The sequence below is a fragment of the Dioscorea cayenensis genome, chromosome 3 (genome assembly GCF_009730915.1).
Source record: "Dioscorea cayenensis subsp. rotundata cultivar TDr96_F1 chromosome 3, TDr96_F1_v2_PseudoChromosome.rev07_lg8_w22 25.fasta, whole genome shotgun sequence".
Classification (NCBI taxonomy): domain Eukaryota; kingdom Viridiplantae; phylum Streptophyta; class Magnoliopsida; order Dioscoreales; family Dioscoreaceae; genus Dioscorea; species Dioscorea cayenensis.
Window position 1 is genome coordinate 17,287,924 of NC_052473.1, and position 4,951 is coordinate 17,292,874.

The 4,951-nt window shown below is 30.4% G+C and overlaps 1 long non-coding RNA gene across 2 annotated transcripts; it reads right to left on the bottom strand.

Annotated features, from left to right (window-relative positions):
• LOC120256147 lies at nt 1-2,280 on the bottom strand. 2 transcript variants are annotated; one of them, XR_005535192.1, is made up of 3 exons: nt 2,007-2,280; nt 1,835-1,904; nt 1-429 (listed from the first exon to the last, which is right to left on the bottom strand). It is a non-coding gene; the product is annotated as an uncharacterized LOC120256147 (long non-coding RNA). The 2 variants fall into 2 exon arrangements; XR_005535193.1 differs by having other exon boundaries at nt 1,309-1,904.
• Between the last annotated feature and the right edge of the window lie 2,671 nt (nt 2,281-4,951).

The window sequence follows — 4,951 nt, forward strand, 5'->3', positions numbered from 1 at the left end:
TTGTTTCGATTTCACACTTTCATGATCACTTCCATGAACTAAACACATGAAAGTGTTCGGAAGTTCATCAACCCATGTTTTACTCTCACCTAGCTATCAAGTTCTACAATTAAAATTCTTCGTATTGTTTTCCTTGATTCATATCCAAGAGCATCTTAACAAGTTAAACTTTCAAATCACCAATTAACTTCTTCTCTAACAAAAGAAACAAGTCACACACACACACACACACATATATATATATATAAACACTAGAATTTATTGACACATTAATAATTAAGTATGTAGCAAAACAAAGATAGTACTTACTGGTTAGAAGTGTACTTACAAAATAAAAGGATGCATTCCATTCAAAGAAATGAAGAAAAATCATCAATGAAGTTGTGACACAGTTTTTTGTTTCACATTAAGTTCTTCAAAAGCAAACATCTGTCAAATGAACAACAACAACAACAACAAAGAGGCAAAAAATCAATATGAAATGGTGAAGTGCAATTGATTATGCAAATGGTATACATTATTGTCACCTAATTAAGGGGAGTATATATGAAATTGATAGAGAAGTGCAATCTTATTAAGGAAATTAAGAGGTACTATATATAATTAACATTAATGAATGTCAGTTAGAAAGAATTTAGCTGCAAGAAATCACATGTTATATAGATCAGATTACATTGAAGAAAATGACTTCTACTTTAGTAGAAATCTTGATGCAAAAAGTCACAGTGAATGATAGTGAATGATTCTGCATCTTTAATTGATTCAAAGGTGTCAACATGATAGCTAAAAACAAGTTACTGAAAGTGATACGCACATGAATAATGTTCCAACTAATTCAACCATATTTCGATAGAAAACAAACATCAACATACTTGATTTCAATCTAGCTTTAGTTTTCTCGCATCTCATCGAAGTATATCCTTAATTATAAAGCTAAGGTTTTAGTTTTTATCGACTTCAACTAACATGATGTTAGAGCAACATGATATTAGTTTTAATCATCTAATTAAACCAATGTTGATCACCAATATATCTATCTATATCTTTCTGCATATATATATATATATGCATTGCTCTTTCAAAATAATTTTTCGAATGATGTTCTTCATGTCTGAAATTCACAACAATATGATGATGTGTTACAATATTTCGAACCAAATTACTGTAAGTTAAATTAACCAAGTGCAATTCTTGACTTCTTTTATTTATGAGCTGATAGTTTTAATTAAGTGAAATCATCTTATTTCACAATGTTTAAAATTACAAGAAATTAATTAAGAGAAAAGAAATTGATACTAATACACTTACAATTAGTTTCTATCTTGATTCTTATCTTGACAAATGGAAATGCAACTTTCTTTCTGCAATTCAATGGTGAAAATTAATATAGTCTCACCGAAATCACTAGGGTTTATATCTTTTTATCAATTTTTCTTTGGAAATACCAAATCATTGACATATTTATATACATATATATGTTTCTGTTTATGGGTAATCTCTTCGGTTTGTTTTAGGTTAACCAACTCAATTACAAGCACTAAACCAAGATCTTCATAATGACCAAGTAATTAAACACTTGAACATTCACTTGTAAATCACTAGTTATATATACAAAACTAGACAATATTACTTTCAATGAAGCATTTAACTTGATGATTTCTCTTCCTTAAAGGATATCTAAAGTAAGACTTGTTCCTTGATTTCTCTTCAAAATTAAGTACTCTTGGGCAAGATATGCAATAATACCAAATTAACTTGTTTGATTCAATCAAATTACAAGATGGGAATATGTTTTGTTAAATAGATCAAGAGTTGTTAAAAAGATTTCACATACCTCATAAGATGAGTCACGGCCTCAAGAGAGATCACACATATATAGAGCTTTCTTTGAGCTGAAATCATCACTAAATTAAGAATAAGAGTGTATATTTATTAAATCCATGAGATGATAAAAAAGAAAGTTTGATCTATTGAAACTTATAAGAGATGTAGTTATGAAAACAAACCTTGTTTAATTAAAGATGAGATCTAGAGATAATAAAGAAGAGGAATTGTTGAACTCTCTTGAACCTTTATGATAATCAAAGTGAAAAAGACAAGAAAGAACACCACAAGAACATAAAAAGGTTTTGAAAACTTTAGTGAAGAAGAAGAAGAACAACAACAACAAGCAAATCACAAAGAGTGGAGTTTGAGAAGAAATTAAGAAAGAAAACTCTCTTGAACTTTTATGATCATCAAAGTAAAAAAAGACTAGATATTAAGAACATCACAACAACAACAAAAGAAGGTTTGTAAGCTCAAGTAAAAAGAAGAAGAAGAAGAAGCAAATCACAAAGAGTGGAGTTTGAGAAGAAAGAAAGAATACTCACTTGAATTTTTATGATCAACAAAGTGAAAAAGACAAGAAATTAAGAACACCAAAAGAACATGAAAATGGTTTGAAAGCTCTAATTAAGAAGAAGAACAAGAGCAAGAAGAACAACAAGAAGCACTCTCACAAAGGGTGGAGTTTGACAAGAAAAAAAGAGAACTCTCTTGAACCTTTATATATGATCATCAAAGTGAAAAAGACACAAGAAATTAAGAATACCACAAGAACATACAAAAGGTTTGAAAGCTCTAGTGAAGAACAAGAACAAGAACAAGAACAAGAAGAAGAAGCAAATCACAAGAAGAAAGAAAGTAAGAAAGAGAAAGAGTACTAATTAAGAGAGAGAAGCAGTCAACAGAGAAGTCCTTTGAATCCATAGAGAATGGAGATGGCAACGCCTGTCCCAATCCATTGCACTTCCCAACTCCATCTCAAAAGTCACGCTCCTCCTCCTCCTCCTCCACCGGATCTCTCTCCCTTTTCTCTCTCTCTCTCTCTGTCTTGAGATGTTTCAAAACAATTAAACCCAACAAGTAAAACAAAGAAAAACAACAAACAATGAAGCACATAACACATACAGATATAGACATATATATAAAGCAAAGTTACCATATATGTTTGCAATGAGATGAGAAAGAAAGAGAGAAAGAGAAAGAGAGAGTGAGAGGATGAAAGGACAAATCAAAGAAAGAAAAAAGAAAGATCTGAAAGGATAAATGATATATACTGAACAAAGCTAAGCTTGGGGTTGATCATGAGACAAAGAAAGAGAGAAAGAGAGAGCTGACAAGAAGAGAAATGAGCACGCAACGGGGGATGGCACACGCTTCTCTATGCCATCAAACGCCTGCTGTGTGCTCACTCTCTTCTGTCACCCTTCCAAACCTCTCTTCATCACACAACAAAGCAAAGCAGCAAAGATAACAAAAAATAAAAAATAAAAATAAAGAAAGATAAAGAGAAAGAGAGAAAGAGAAAGAGAAAGAGAAAGAGAGAGAGAAGTTGATGTATCAGATCTGTTGTTATCTTTGAGTATTCAGAAACAAGTTGTCAACTTGTGTTTCTCTCATTAAAGCAAGAAAACAAGGGTTGCAGAATGGAGCAGTGATGCAAACCCTATCATCTCTATCAATGTGTAAGTGTGTGTTTGTGCTGCATCTCTAGGGTTTCTTAAACTAGTGAGAAAGTGAAAGAGAAAGACAAGCACCCTTGATCTATCTCTTCTTTTTTCTCTCTCTCTTCTATCATGTTTTCTACGTGTCAACTTGTCACGCTACTAGAGAATACAAAGATAAACAAACATCACTTTATATTTATCTAATATATAGATATATATATATGGTTGTACTATTTGTTATTTTTAATATTATTATATGTATATATAATATATATATATATATATAAAAATGTGGGTCGGTGGATGTGGTAAACAAAAAGAGGGAAATGCATGGGGAATTGAGTGGACACACCACACGGTTGGATTTCCGGACTCTGTTTTCAGATGATTGGGCTCGTACCTCTCTTTCTTTCTTTTTCTTTCTCTTTCACTATATATATCTTTTTCCTTCACATGTATATATAAATATTGAAACAACATGAAACTAGCTACTACACAAAATAACCTTTATTTTTCCCCTTCAAAAAAAAAAAATATATATATAGACACAAAAATTAACTGAATATTTCAGATGTAGCATCAAGTTAGTATTAGTGTCTATATTATATATGTGTCTCTCTTGCAAGCATGAAAGAACATGAAACTACTACACAAAATAATTTTTATTTTTTCCCTTAATTTCACTTTTATTTTAAGAGCTAGGGTGATCAAGAGAATTATATATACATATATATATATATGATTAATGTCTAATAATGTTTATAATTATGTGGATATTAATTTTAGATGTAGCATTAATTGTTAGTATTATTAGTGTTTATATCAAAATTAGAAAGGGATCTATATCCTAGACATGCATATATGCTTAATGTCTAATAATGTTTATAAAAAAACAAAAACAAGGACATATGATCATACAAGAGAGCAAGCCTTGTGTACTATCAAATGGTTGAATAAATTTGAACATTGGATGAAGTGTTTATTCAGATTCTGTGGTCCTCCCTTAATAAAGCTGCTTGTTTTTCTGAGATAATATACACATACATATATATTTTTATACATGATGCTCACTAATTGCACCCATTTGCATATTATATAAATAAATAATGTGATGTTTTGTTGTTGTTTTTTGGTGGGGGTAGAAAGGAATTTGTGATGCTTTGATGGACCACTAAACATGGGGCATGGGAACATCTTTTTGAGCAACTTGCACTTTTCTCAGCCCAAAATGAGAGATGTATAACATCATAGATCCATTGTTCTTTTGATTTGTGTATATAAGGGAATTCTCTAATAGAATCAAAATGGTCCTTTTCTTTTTCTTATCTTAATTTCACTGTTTTCGGTTTGTTTGAATAGTTGGTTTTGTTCTTATTCATCCATTCCTAATTGGATATAATTGGAATATTTTTATTTTTATTTTATTATTTTGTTCCTTCTTTCCATTTTTATTTTAGTTT